Source organism: Gavialis gangeticus, unplaced genomic scaffold, assembly GCF_001723915.1.
Source record: "Gavialis gangeticus isolate Ggan-Ray unplaced genomic scaffold, GavGan_comp1, whole genome shotgun sequence".
NCBI classification, from domain to species: Eukaryota; Metazoa; Chordata; order Crocodylia; family Gavialidae; genus Gavialis; species Gavialis gangeticus.
In genome coordinates, this window is record NW_017729032.1 from 146,387,388 (window position 1) to 146,402,540 (window position 15,153).

A 15,153-nucleotide genomic window follows, 5' to 3' on the forward strand; every position below is an offset into this window, starting at 1 on the left:
TTTTTTTTTTTTTTTTTTTTTTTTTACTTATTTCAGTATCCTAACCCCAACACTAAATGACAAAGTTATCCCATGCAGGGAAGCCCTACAGCACATATCAAGCTGCCCTGCTCAGCTGCTCATCCTAGAGGCTGCCCCAACTCAGGGTACAGCAGCCTGATACACAGGCTGCAGAAATCCCCTGCAGTGAGATTCCTGTGGCATACAATAAGAAAACAAACACCCTCCCATTTAAGGCATCACGAACTGTGACTACCTTTGGTTGCAGCAACTTTTTGGGGGCACTTAGAATGCAACAAAGAACCAAAACGTCTCTTTGCTCACAACTTGCGCCACCATAAACATTTTTATGGTGGCACAGGGGCAACAGCTGCACCCTACAATTGATCACTGGGGACAGGAAGTCAGGACAACAGAGGGACACTAATTTTTTTATTAGCATCTCCCTGCACCTGAGGGAGGCCAACAAAAGCCACCAGAATATCCCTGTCTAGCTCCTTGCAAGCAAACCAAGCATCTATTTGTAGGAGACAGAAAAGACTGTAAAAGCTGAAGAGTTCAAACTCCATTTTATATCAATTTAAAAAGGGGGGGAGGGGCACGACATGGATGATCAGCTACTCCTGAAGACTTGAAATCATCAGTCTTCTCCAAGTATACCCTAATCTGGACTGCCATTACTCTAGGGTGTTTTTCTTCCCTATGTCACTCTGAAAACAGAAGTAAAAAAAAAGCATTAAATATTTCAGTCTTCTCTGCATCAACTGCGACTAGACTACACCCTGCATTTACATAAGGGACCTATAGAATCGCTCATCTTCCTCTTACTTTTGACATACCTATGGAATCCCTTTTCATTGCCTTTTACATCCCTAGCCAGCTACATTTCAAACTGTGCTTTGGCTTCCCTAATTTTCTCCCTGCACGCCTGTATAATACTCTTACAGTTTTCCCTAGTACTCTGACCAAGTTTCAACTTTTGATAGGATTCCTTTCCTGTAGTTTTAACTCCTGGAAGAGACTGCTGTCTAGCCAGGCTGGTCTCCTATTCTACTTCTCATTCTTTTTTCTCATGGGGATAGGCTCTTAAAAGGTTCTCCTTAAAGTATAGCCAGGTCTCCTAGTCTCCCTTCCTCTTCAGACTTGTCTGCCAAGGAATCCTGCCCACCAGGTCCTGGAGTTTGTTAAAGCTTGCTTTTCTGAAGTCCAGAATCCTTATTTTGGTGATCGCCTTCCTTCTACCTCTTAGGATCTTGAACTCTTACTATTTCATGGTCAAGGTAACCCAAGCTACCTTTCACCATTACATTCTCAACCAATTCCTCCCTGTTCATGAGCAGTTAAGTCAAGAACAGCTTTCCCCCCTGCTGGTCTCTAACATCTGATTCAAAAAAGTTCTCAATACATTCCAAGAACTTGCTAGACTGCTTGCGCACCGTGTTTCCCTCCCAGATAATTAAAGACCCCCATGAGAATCAAGTCCTGGTATTTCAAAACTTCTATCACTTGTTTAAATTAAGTCTTGTCCACAACCTCTTGGTCTGAGACACATAGCAAACACCCACTAAGACATCCTCCCCTGCTCTCCATTTGACTTTTACCCACAGTCTTTCAAGAGGCCTACCTTCCACCTCGCAATGCACCTTTAAACACATGTGCATCTCCCCTAAACATAGGGCAACACCTCCTCCTTTTCCCCCTGGCCTTTCTAAACAAGATTATATCTTTTAGGAGAAGTGTTAAGAGTTCAATGTGGTGATTAAGGAGGAAGAGTTATAAATTGTTTAGAGATTATGGTTCAGTCTCTAATTCAGGGGTCGACAACCGCAGGCACATGAGGCCACTTTGTTCGGCATGCCATGGCCAGCCCCAGCTCTAGGTAGCTGCTGCCAGCCAGGAGCCCAGGGTGCTCCCAGCAGGGCTTGCAACATCTCAGCTGCCTGCTGGGAGCAGGCCGGGCTCCTGGCTGGCCGCAGCTACCAAGATCTGGGGCTGGCTGCAGCCAGGAGGCCGCAAACAGCTGTGCCAGGCTCTGGAGCCCAGCCATCAGCTTTGTACCGGCATGTGCAGGCATGCCCCAGAGTGGGCGGTAGGGGCCTGAAGCAGCACAACCCCAGTCTCTCCCCCGCTCCTGGCACAGAGCTGGTGAGTGGGCTCCAGAGCCTAGCACAGCTGTTTGTAGCCAGCCTGGGCTCTGGGCAGCTGCAGGAAGCAGCAGGCAGGCTGCAAACAGCAGCGCCGGGCTCCACAGCTCTGGCATCAGCTCCATGCTGGCGGCAACTGTGTGCACACCTTAGGGTAGACAGCAGGGCAGCACAGCCCACCCTGAGGTGCACATGGGCAGCCCAGTTCAACTGAGGGGGTGGGGGCTGGCTCCAGCCCCCAATGGATGCCCCCCCCTCCCCCCAGCACTGCTGCTCCATGAGGACGGGGAACCCCCCGCAGGGCCCGGGGATCCTCAGCACAGTGCCAGCCGCTGACCTGTTGCTTCCTGGCTGGCGCAGTCCCTGCTGGCCCCTCTGCACTTGCAGCTGCAGGGGCTGGCTCCGGCCCCACACTCCCAACCCCTGGCTGCAGCACGATGGGGCAGGGGGCAGCCTGATGGGCTCCCCAGCTCCTGCTCCACTGCCAAGTGCCCGGGGGGGCAGCATCTGGATCCAGAGTTTGGGGGCCTAGGTTTGACATGTGAGGGGCTGGATCTGAGCTTTGGAGGCTGGACCCGGGACTTGAAGAGCTGCATTTGAAGTTAACAGGGGAGCTGGTCCGGGATTGAAAGGGATAGATCCAGGGTTTAGGGACTAGATCTGGGGTTTAGAGGGGCTGGATCCAAGGCTTTAGGGAGCTGGATCTGAAGTTTGGGGGGCTGGATCCGGGATTGAAAAAGATGTATTTAAAGGTTGGTGGGAGGGACCGGCTGTATCCAAACTCTGGAGGCTGGATCTGGGTTGCGGGGCTGGCCCCTAGGCCAGGAAGAGTTGGAGGTGTCACTACTGAGCACAGATAACTCTTGCTCCCGATCACACGTGGCTAGCAGCGCAGGGCAGCCAGGAGGCAGGGGCTCCTCCTGCTCCCACTTGCTCCGGAAAGCCCGCACCAGGCAGCTAGTGGGGGCAGGGGCACTGGCCTACAGGCAAGGCAAGCTGTAGCCTCTGGTGACATCACGGCAAGCACTGCGACGCAGTGGCCTCGCTGACGTCATGCTGCCTGGGAGAAACGAGCTCAGGTGGCCCGAGCCCTCGTTCCCACGTGGGGCTCAGGAAGGTGTTTGCCCCTTTCTGGTCTGATCTGGGATCCCTGGTGACCGCCGTGGCAGAGTGGTTTCCCAGTCCGGCCTGGCCAAGCTTCAGGCTTGAAAACTGGCAAGTCCCACTTGCCCTGATGTACTGGTCCGAGCCCGACAATTGCCAGTGACTTCATGCACTGCACACACAGCAGCCACCGCCTGCCTCCCAGCTCTTCAGCAACTAATAGGATTTAAGGGAGACACGTGATCACCTGAACTTCAGGGACAGCTGATCTACTGCAGGGGACCCTTAGCGGGCTCATTTTAAATCTCTCTGGCCCAGGTTCTGGGTAGCTGCTGACAGCCACAGAGCCCGGGCTGGGGGGCAGGGGCAGCAGGGCTGGGTGGCAAGGGGCACAAGCAGGGCATTCTGCCCTGTACCCCTGCCCTCATTTTGTTTTTCTGGCATGCCGGCACTCCAGCACCTTCCAAGGTAGGCATTGTGGGGGGGTTTTCAGCACTCCCGCCAAAAAATGTTGCCTACTGCTGCTTTAGTTGATAACTTGGTTTCAGTATTAGGATATTTAAAATCATTAAAAAATTATCAGTTGGTTAACTAAAACATCTTTGGGTTTGGATTTATGATCAAAATAAATCTTTTAGATTCCTCAGAATTTAAGAAAGGCTTGCTTTTTTCTTCTATTGATTTAATTATTTAAATTCAATTTAATATTGAAACTATGGAAACTAACTTGCTTAACTTGAACTTAAATTTGCTTCATATTTGATAATTTTTATTCCTATTTTGGTTTAATATTAACAGCTTAATTTTGATGCAATTTCCCTAGTTGATTTTAGCTTAAAAGTTTAACAGCATTCTAAAATTAATTCTCAGTTACATTTTAAAAAAAGAACACTGAAAATAAATATATCATTCCAGTATGCTCAACCATACCAACCTCTCCAGGGGTCAACAGCACAGTTAGATTCCAAGACAGTTAAATCCAGTTCATAATCTTAGCCATTTAGGATGAAGTATGAAATGATAGCAGTTGCAGGCTATTATTCTTCAGCTGGACCACCTATCAGAAAGACATGACACACACACTTTGCTAATGGTTTACACAATTCTACTGTCTAGAGGAATATTTGGGAGTCAAGAATCTTAGGATCTACTCTTGGCTTTGAAGGAACACGTGCAAGAATCAGACAGAAAACACCAGGTATATGGATCTGATGCATTCATTCTGACTGACAGTGTGATGTGGGTCAACAAGTCTCATGTGAGTTTATGATAGAAGAGACCCAAGGTAAGACAATACTTTGTTATAGCCCCTTTCTGCTTTTCTAGAAGCTGCAGTTAGGTGATAAAGATATTCTGTTCTGGTTAAGATATATCTTACCAAAATGGAAAAGATTTGTAAGAAAGAATGTTTCCTGGACCGTAATTCAGGAAACAAAGAGACTCTTGGAAACAGTCTTCTAATGTTGGTTTGGCTGGAACATGATGGGGACTAAAGGCTATTTTCTGAACTAGCAGACAAAGGAGAAAATACACTCAGTAGATCTTTGCTCAAGACAAAATAGTATACAATACAAAGCCTTAAGAAAGCCCTGGGTAAGCCAGGCAGGCATCTAAATCATGCAAATATCACTAACCATTTGTCAAATTCCACTGACCTCAATATTAAAGGCACCACTGTAGCCAGCACATTTAAATTGTCTTATTGTGAGGGATCAGCTTCTTCTGGCTATTCACAACTTATTACCCTGTTACTTAAAGCACCTTGCCTTTAATAGTAGCTTAGAAAGGGGGTGCATAAAGTGAATAGGAGACTTATTCACTAATCCCAAGAATGCAAGATTTAGGGAGCATGCACTAAAACCATCAGGAAACAAGTTTAAGACTAACAACAGAAGTACTTTTTTTCCCCCCTTTTTTTTTTGCCACAGGAAGTTATAGATGAAGGAATTCCCCTACTACTGCCCACTATCAGAGATAGGTTACTAGGCTATATAAACCATTCATCTGACCAAGTATAGCACTACTTATGCTCTCAGTAGATAAGAAAGCTGCTATGCTCTCTGGATGCAAGGTGTGCTAACCCTCCCTGTGTGTTATAAAAGTATGTGATCAATTACAGCTATAGATGCTGCTCATGGTTGCCTTGAGCCCTTTTGTTGAGAAAATGTGGTTTCATATTTTTTGCAACCTACCAGATACACATCTAGTGAGTAAACACAATGTTTTCGGCACTGCAAACTTGCCCTGCTTGTTCAGGAAGTAACTACCTGCAGTGTTGTCAGCAAGTACCTGAAACATCTGGCTTTGCAGAGATGGCAGAAAGATTTAGAAGGGGCCCTGACAGCGATTCCTAGCCTGATTTACCAACCTACTATAACAAACATATTTTCACCCCTGCACCCTACTCTTTATTAAAGGCATCTACAATGGACTCTTGTACTACTACTATATAAATTACCTTTTGTGAAAGATGACATGTCAGGTTTATGGCTTCTGTGATTTCTTGGCTGGATTTTAATTTGACAGACCAGTCCTTGCAGTAAAAAGGCACAGATTCCCATTGTTTTGGGTATACAAGTGATACAGGAACTTCATAAACACCCTCAGAACTCTAGATTGTCTGACGGATAGCACCTTGAACTAAGCTTGTCTTTACAAAGAGAACCTCTGGTCTTGCTGCCAAATAAATGAAAATGAGTGGCCACCGATATCAAATGCCACGTGCCAGTTCTTAGGTCAGCATCCTGAACCTGCAGGCCATAATACCCTTTTATTTATGCATCGCCAGTCCAAGATAAAGCACAAAACCTCTACTGGCTTTCAAAAATGTTTCAGAAGCTTGTGATCCCAGTAGCAACTTTTGCTGCAGGCACTGCTATCATCACCTCTCCTATGACCTGATATTCAAAGATTGTACAATACTTATAATAAAAACGCTGTGACTGAACAATGTACTGACAGCTTAGATTCTAATTTTGTCACCATCAATTTTATCTCCTTGATTTTGCTTGCATACATTTGACTCAATGCAGTTTGGTGAGATTTCATTTTGAGAATTATCATACTAGGTCAGTGGCAAGATCTAGAAAGAAATATTTCAGGCCCTGTTACAATACTCCAAAACACAAGATTTCCTATGGCAGCTGTCAAATTAATGACATCCCCAAAGCTATCTGTATACAGTGTCTGGGCACATATCCAATTGTGTCATTTCTGTCTGAATACCCCAAAAGAGAGAGAGTCCTGCCAGGGTTAGAAGTAGAAATATTTGTAAAGTGCAGATTAGCTACATAAACAGTTTCAAAAGTGAAATCAGAACAGGGATACTTAAAGATACTACATCTGCAGCCTTTTATCTGGAAGTAAAAGAGGGGGAAAACAACCCCTCCCCCCACAAAAAAATGTTTTGGCAGATATCTAACAAACAGTCAAAATCAATTACATTCTCCAAACTTGTCCTCCTACATAGTTATCATTAGGTACACTTCTCAAAGTACAATATTTTTTAAATAAGCCTTTAACTTATGCTCTGCACTACAGAGCTCTGCTTTCTTTAGTGTTCTATATTTACTATTTTATTCTACCCAGTAACAACTGAATTAGACAAGTTCAAACATTATAATCCAACATTTTTCAGAACAATCATATCACAATACTCTTAAGACAAAATCAAAAATGTAAAAAGGTGATCTGGTAAGGAGTACCAACAGAACAATTCTGATCATGGTAGATTAGGAATACACTATGTAGGAGTATGCCACATACAACTGCTCTTGTTAATTACTTAAATCGGGAGTAGAAATTAATATAACAACTTATTTAAGAGAAAATACTAGTCTGCTCCATTTAAATTCACCAAGCATGCAGGGGCAGTCACAACAATATTTAACAAAAAGCCAACTGCCTGTCAGGAATGACAGAGGGGTTGTGAGGGGGGATGGAGCACTGCAACCCACCCCCCCGTGCTGCCGCCACCTCCTAAGGGATGGGGGCGGGGAGGGGACCTTGACCCACTGTCCCCCTCAGCCAGCACCCTGTGCCACCAACACTGCCTCCTGTCTGGAACGCTGTTGGAGCACTCAGATTGGTTGTTTCAGGCTGTGCATGGAGGGCGTGTGGTGGCAGAGGCTGTTCACAGGGTGGGGGAGGCATGGGAAAGGACGTGTAGCAGGGGAGCTCACACCCACCCACAAACCCCACACACTCTTCCACAAATTCTACACACACCCACATCCCTTAACACCTTCACCAACCCCCCCAACACACATGTACCTGCATATATTTCTAAAGAAGGTTCAAATGGTGTTATATTTAGTTTGATTTGTAAAAATAAAATAAATGTAATTAATGTTGCATAAAGTTTAATTTTTTTGCGCACAATTCCCTGGGGTGTATTTAAGCCAGCAAAGCAACACAAGCTCTCCAAATGACAAAAGGCTTCTGCTGCTGCAGAGAAGCCACCAGAAAGCAAGTATAGTCTGTCACACACACACACATTTCCTGCCAATTGCTACAGACCCTTTAACAGCTGGTGCCTGCCAGGTGCACTGTGCACCCTACTAACACAGCCACAGCAGCAGAACTGTGCTGAGCCACCAGAAGCCACACAGGTGGGGACATGCTCTAGCAGTCTCTCTGAGGCACCTGCTGCATACTGGCATAACCATGGGCACCGGGTGAGACCAAATTTGAGTCAGCGACAGATGAAAATTTCTTTACCTCACTTCCCTGAGGTTACAGCAGACCTAAGACCATATTGGCAAATATTTTACTTTAAAAGCAGCTTGCAAAATTAAACTGTTTTAAAAAGTGGTACGCTCAAAAACACTATGAATGTTGAAAACATTCAAACAATTTTGAAAAAAATGTTTCAAAAAAAACATTTGAGCTATATGGGTTAAGCTAAAACACACACGTCTGAAAGCTTCAGATTTTTAAAAACACAACAATATTCTTAAGAACATCATTTGTTCCAGTTGTTGACTGCTGTGAAAGATTTCATTTTTGCATCTGTTCACTAGATATATGCACACAGGACAGCGGCATCATGAATCCTGTTTTGTGTCACAAATGCACTGCAAATCCAATTACTACTTTATCAGGTCTCACTTACATCCCATATGGCATGATAATAATCTGAACAAAATGAGTCACAACACATTTTTAATCCATCTGTATAGCACACTACAGGCAAAAAATCATGAACTAATAAAAACTTCACTCCTAGCTAAAGCAATGCTGAATTCTGTTTGGCTTCCTAAAACTCATGACAGACTAAAGGATTCTGTTCTCTTCAAATAAACTGTTACTACCTCATGTCAGCTTTCTTTAAAATGTTAAAATTTCTCCGCCTTGCATCATGTAAGCTTATACAGCAATGCCAAACAGGTTTCTTCATTTTGGAAAGTCTGCAAGTTCAGCATTTTTATCTCAAACATGTCACTGCTTCTGTCTGTACTCAATGGGTAAGGATAACCTACTGCTTTGATACAAGACAGCTTCAAATGATGACTACTTTCTTCCTCTTTTAAAATTATACTATAAAGTTTTCATTAGAAACACCACACAAATCTCAGTATTATTAAAATAGGGGGAAGTCATTTTCAGTACATTTTCAACTTAACTACATGAAGAAATATGCTACTATCAAATTAGCAGCATTCCAAGTGATGCTGAACAGAACATATTGCTATGTTGCCAGAGTTTATTATATATCATAATACAGTAATGTACCACCTCTACTTATTCATTCCCAAACTCATTCTGTAGTCTTCTTCAGTTCTTCCTCTTCTTCATAAAGCCAAAAAGTCTTCAACAGAATCAGCAGCTGCTAAAGCTAACATTTACTCAAGTTCAAAAAGTTTCCATCTGGGGAGTAAGCAGCTCATTCACTAGTTGCATCCATGTGCCTGACCTGCGTAAATTATCCTTCTTGCAAGAGCTGGAAAGCACGATGGCACACGAATATCTGCATACATTATACATGACTACCTGAATCTCAAAACAGTTAGGAAACATATGGGAGAATGTGATAGAGGTCCATATAATTATGAAGGGTATGGACAAAGTGAACAGAGAACTGTTTGTTTACCAAGTCCCACAACACTAGAACTAGGGGGCACCCGCATAAATTAGTAGGTGACAGGCTTAAAACTAACAAGTGAAAGTATTTTTTTTAATGAAACATATAGTTAATTTGTGGAATTCACTGCCACATGTGGTAGAGCAGGGGTGGGCAATTATTTCGGCTGGAGGACCACTTTTGGTGAGCTGTCGAGGGCTGCACACAGAATCTTTTACAAGGTATCATTTTAGCAATTTATAGATTAAAACAAAGTGTATACACTAAAAATCAAACATCTATACTATACCATATTTTAATTTTATTTAAAAAGATAGTCTTGATTTGTTTTTCTGAGTAGCATATATAGAGGCAATTGCATAACAACTCAAAATAAAGGCTTACTCTCATATACTGTGTGAGGAGAGGTATGAGGGAGTGGGCCGAGCGTGCAGGGAGTGTGCATGTGTGTGGGGGGCTGCCAGCATGCTAAATCCTAGGAGCTTGCCGGGGGGCATAGGGTATGCTGCAGTTCTAGATGGCCCATGGCTGCCCTCATGGCACTGAGCCCTACCCATGCCCATCAGCCCCAGCCAGCATGCACAGCTTCCTGGCAGGGTTGCTCCTGCTGCTGCTACTGCAGCTACAGGGGTACATCTCAGCTCCACCAGCCTCCAGCAGTTCCTCCTCCTGCGGCCCCTGCTGCACCGCTACAGGTAGGGAGGAAGCTTCAGCCAAGCGGCTTCTGCTGCAGCACGTGGGGCTCCAGCTCCAAGCCATGCTCCACCCACTTGGTTGCTTATAGGTGGCTGCTTAAATCACACCAAGTGGGAAGAGTGGGTAGAAAGCAACTCGGAGCTGGAGCTGCCCCCCCAGAGTGGCACAGCAGAGGCTGCAGAAAGAGGAGCTGTTGGAGGTGGGGGGAATGAGCCATACTCAGTATAACCAAGAACGGCACTTGGTGTGTTCTTATCTATTTATTTTTAAAAAACAATTAAATGGCACTAGTCACATTGTATTCTATATTCAAGCAGTGATTTTAAAAACTGACTTTAAATAACTACATCAACCACCAGTTAGTCTTAGTTTTCAAACAAAACATTTTAAGAAGTTTTGCCCCCCATGTACTCATTACCAGCTAAGTCAGGGACCTATTTGAGTCAGGCAAATAGAACCAGGTACTTCCCAAAACCTTTAGATTTCAGTATTAAAAGGTTTTAATCAGAACACTTAATTGGCTTATTTGTGAAGTATTGGTCCCTGCCTACCATTCACAGCTCATTACAGTGTTACTCAGTCCACCTTTCCTCTAACTAGCAGTCTTGAAGTTGAAAGGCCCTAGTAATTTTCGAGGTTGCTAACAATGCAGCAAGACTGAGACAGATTTAAGATTATCTATCCCACATACTGGACAGTTTTCAAGTGAATTTATGCTATATCACATAGGCACATGTGTATGTACAAGTGATGTAGCATAAGCTTTCCTGAGCTGAAGCTCATTTTATGAGCAAACTGTCAGTATGTGTGATAGATGAATAATCTTAATAGTTCATATCAATCCTGCTGGGTTGTTAGCAACCTCAAAACTGACTAGCCTTTCAACTTCAAGGTTATTTAAAGGAAAGGTGGCCTGAGTGTGCACACATACACACACAATTGGTTATAAACCAACAAATATAAAATGATGATGCAATTAACCAACTAATTATTAATATAGAATCACTTGTGGCATTACAAAAATGAATGGCTATCACTACTTTAAATTTCCAAATCTGAGTGCCTGTATTGGGTCTTGAAATAAGAATGACCTGATTTTCAGAGGCGTTGAACATGCCCCAGTAGACAGCCCAAGTAGTCAGCATTTTTGCTCCCTAGTTATTAAGAAAGTCAGCCAGAGAAGATACCTGCACATGTGATGGCTGTGGAGGAAATGCGTTTTCAAGACCTGATTAAGGCCCAAAATAAGAAAAACAGACGCACAATGAATTATCAAAAGGATCAGTTCTACCTCTGTTTGGCACACCTTTAAATTTTCATTCAACCACTGACAACAATTATAATGCAACATCCTACAACAAAATATAGACTAAAATGCCAATGTCTAGTAAGTTTAAGTATACAAACTACCATTTAAACTAAATGTCTTATCCTCCTTAATCGCCATATGCATTAATGGTATTTTCTGAAATGTTGCTCAGTGTTCAGTATTTCAAAGCATCTGGCCAGAGTGATAGACTTATCTTCAGTAGTCAGGCCGTATTCATCCATATTAGATTTCTACTTGTCTCGATGATCCATTAAAATATTTTAACACAAAATTATCTTGATGATTAATTTTATGCCCCTGTGATCAACTATTAATATAATTTTATAAAGATAGATAGCGCTATGTATGCACACACAGCAGAAAGCTAAAATCAGAAACTTAAAATACACATCTATTTTTCTGTGATGAATTTTACTTTTCCATGTATAAAGAGAAAGCTATACATTTTAAAGAAAAATCTTTTAAGCCCAGCAATATGAACTTCCATTCTGCAAAATAACCTACTCACAGCTACAAACATGCATGTACAGCCAGAGGGCTAAATTCCACAAACCCAACAGTGGAACTTTTTTCTGCTTGAAGAGAACGGGAAACTGACAAGTTTGAGCACCTCACTGGAGGATCTCCTGAACTAAGGGACAAAAACCATTTCAAAATGCTTAGTTTTCAGGAAGGATATTTTAATTCTCAGAAGTGCTCCCAAGAGTTTCACTGGTGGGAAGACTTTCTGCAAAGCTGCTTAAAAAGGCACAGATGTCGGCTACCGCCAAAACACAAGTTTTAAATATCCAAGTGAACATTACACATCACACTTTTTAAGATCAGTTGTGATTATTAGTTTCTTGGGCCATATTCTGCCAAGTACATAATTTCAGGGGTACTGGTTGTAAATAGTTTGGCATGTATAATCATCAACATATACTGAAAGAAAAGTCAGACTAAACACTGTACTTACTAGAATATAAGAGGTCATCCCCCTCACCCAATCAACGTAAGAAAAAGCACCCCTTGTCTTATATTCACATACCAGCAAACCTCCCCATTAAATACATGGTCTGTCATTAAACTGCTGCTAGAAGCAGCATGTACTCTGTCATGGAAACCAACTATGAAGCTGACTGAACACTGCCCATGCTAAGCATACCCATAGAACACCTGGCCCGTATTGGGCAAACACACTAATGGGAACCTACCACACAGCTAGGTGAGCGCAGCCTTTCTGAATAAGATATGGTGCCCACTGTGCTCAGTCCCCCTCAGGTCCAACTCTTTTTCAAGTTATGGTGAACCACTACATCAAATACATTTCAGCTTCCTCTTTACTCCCACAACTCAGTAGTCTCTTTCTTTTCCATTTCCAATTATTCCTGTTTCTTCACACACACCAGTGCTGGGCTGTGGGGTCATGGCTTGAAATGCTATCAATTCTGCTGGGTCCCAGCCCACTGAACTATGAGATAAGTCATGTATCTTCTGGCTTTGGACGGATATCATATCGTTTGTACTATATACAAGCAAGCATAAAAGTGTTGCCCAAAAGTGTGTTTTATGGAGCACCTGTGCTGAAACTTCTAGCAGTTTACAAGTTAAAGTGTATTGAACTGAATAAACTAGGTCTTTAGATCAGTGGTCTCCAAAGTGGGGTGCACAAGACAATCCACTGGGGTGCGGGAAGAAAATATTAGAACTTCTATTTATATTTATATAAATGTACATATATTTGGGGTGCGTGCTCAAACATTTTTTACTGATAGGGGTGCACGATCAAAAAAGTTTAGAGACCACTGCTTTAGACAACCATATGATTTGAATATATGCAAATTATTATGATGTGTTTATTTCAAAGTCAGTGCTGTTTTGGTCTCTTGCATTTCAAACTAACAAGGGAAAAGGGGAAGTGGGAGGGGCGTGACAAGCAACTGCTGTGGTTCTGGTCCTGATCCAGACTCAGGGCCAGAGTCAGATCTGCAGCAATCTTCTGCCCCTTTTCCAGCTTCTGCCCTCCCCTTTGTCCCTTTTCTCCCCTTATTGTCACCCACATTGTGTTCAGGGAGGGAACAGAGCCTGAGCAGGGTCTGGGGAAGGGGCAGGAAGGCTGCAGACAGGAGGGGACAGCCTTATCCCCTGCAGTCACTATTTTCTCTGCTGTAGCAGTGGGAGGGGACAAATTCAAGACAACTCTCTGATAACTGGATCCTAAACCTGGAAAATTATGAAAAAAAGTTTCCATATATAGAATCTAATTATTGGGTGGTCATCTAATATTCAGAATTGCCTTATATTTGAGTAAATACAGTAAGTATGATATAAAATACTTACCAAATACATGCAAGATTACAATAACTACTGAAACTACTGTACCAAAGACAAAATCCCAACCAGATTGAAATCTATTGCAACTTTCCATAAGCTTGAAGAGGGGAAGATTTAATCATAAGACTTAAATATGAAACTTCCATTAATAAGTGCCACTGACTCCTACTTCATCAGCCTTCATTTTAAAAAAATGCTTCAGACCCATGTAGTTATAATTAAAATCTTCCAGACCTGAACCAAGTGTAAACATAAGATGACATATGAGTTCTGTTTTTGCTCCTCAGAGTATACAAAAGCAAAAGCTACACTACAAGCCTTGTCAAGACCACATGTGCAACTTCCTGGTGCCTAGCACATGCTGAGGCCAATACTATCATGTCTTCAGTGCTACCTTTGTCCATGCTGCCTAGATTAAGTACCACTTTCATTCTGCTGACATCCTCTTATTTCACTGTCCCCACCCCCATTTTTCAAATAAGTTTACACAGCAGTTTTAGCCACCACATTAAAAGATATTTTGTAATTTAAAGTATAGTAAAGAGATCAATGTGATAATCTCAGACTGGTACCAGGAGTCCAAAAGAAAAGAAAAAAAGGAGAGGAGATAGCAGTGAATATAATATAGGGGGAAGAAAACAGACACTAATAAAGAATGAATGAAAAAGTAGCTACAAACTGCAGTAGGAAGGAAAAAAAAATGTATTCAGAGAAAAAAAGTGCAACAAGCACAAGGAATGCAATGCATATTCAATATTGTTAATTAAAATGGAAAACTATATGTTCCATTACATTTAGTAAATGAAAGAAGCTTTTTATTCCTTTAAAAGGTGGAGAAAGATTTTTACGCCTGTGTTAAGAGATTAAACTCAGAGGTTGCATGCGGATGTGAAAAAAAAAAAAACAGTGCTTTACTTTAAACTCAGCATGCTCCCACGTCAAGCCCAGCACATGCCCAGAAGAGGCAATGCCTTAGCTGGACCTGGCTTCCTGTTTGTAAAGATTGGGCACTTTAGTGGGACTTTTTTGGCACTTTTTAGCTAAAGCTGAGCCAATCAGCTATTAGATAAAAGGCCAAAAAGCCCCACTGAAGTGCCCTATCTATAGAAAAGCTGCAGAGCCAGGTTTAACTAATGCACTGCTTCTTCCGTAAAGCACTTCGGGTTTTTTTGTTAATGTCTGCAAGCAGCCAGACTGACCTAATAAAAATTCCACATGAATGTTTCAAGCTATGGACTGAAACATTCTATCTAAAGCAATTTTACACCAAGATCTGTCAGGCTTTGGAGCTGGGATCCCTCTTTTGAGCAGCTCTGGTGCTGTCCCAGCCCCACTACAGGCAGCAGATGCAGCTCTGGGCCTGGCTCACCATAATAACTGCCTACCTCAGCTACTCAAATCCAAGACAAAGCTGTTTTCTCCCCATGCTGGGGGGGAAGCCTCATCTTTGGTTACTTAAAAAAAAAAAAAAAAAAAAAAAAAAA

General features: G+C 42.7%; 1 protein-coding gene across 3 annotated transcripts in view; it reads right to left on the reverse strand.

The window, feature by feature from the left end:
• Positions 1-15,153, reverse strand: part of NCK2 (NCK adaptor protein 2) — a 157,377-nt gene that overhangs the window by 108,557 nt on the left and 33,667 nt on the right. Inside the window, exon 1 of one of the 3 annotated variants that reach the window (XM_019524953.1) lies at positions 13,533-13,548. The exons of the other annotated variants lie outside the window; for them this stretch is intronic. The gene's annotated coding sequence lies outside the window, so the exon portion shown is untranslated. Of the gene's footprint in view, positions 1-13,532; positions 13,549-15,153 lie in introns of those variants that run through there. 3 annotated transcript variants of the gene reach the window in all.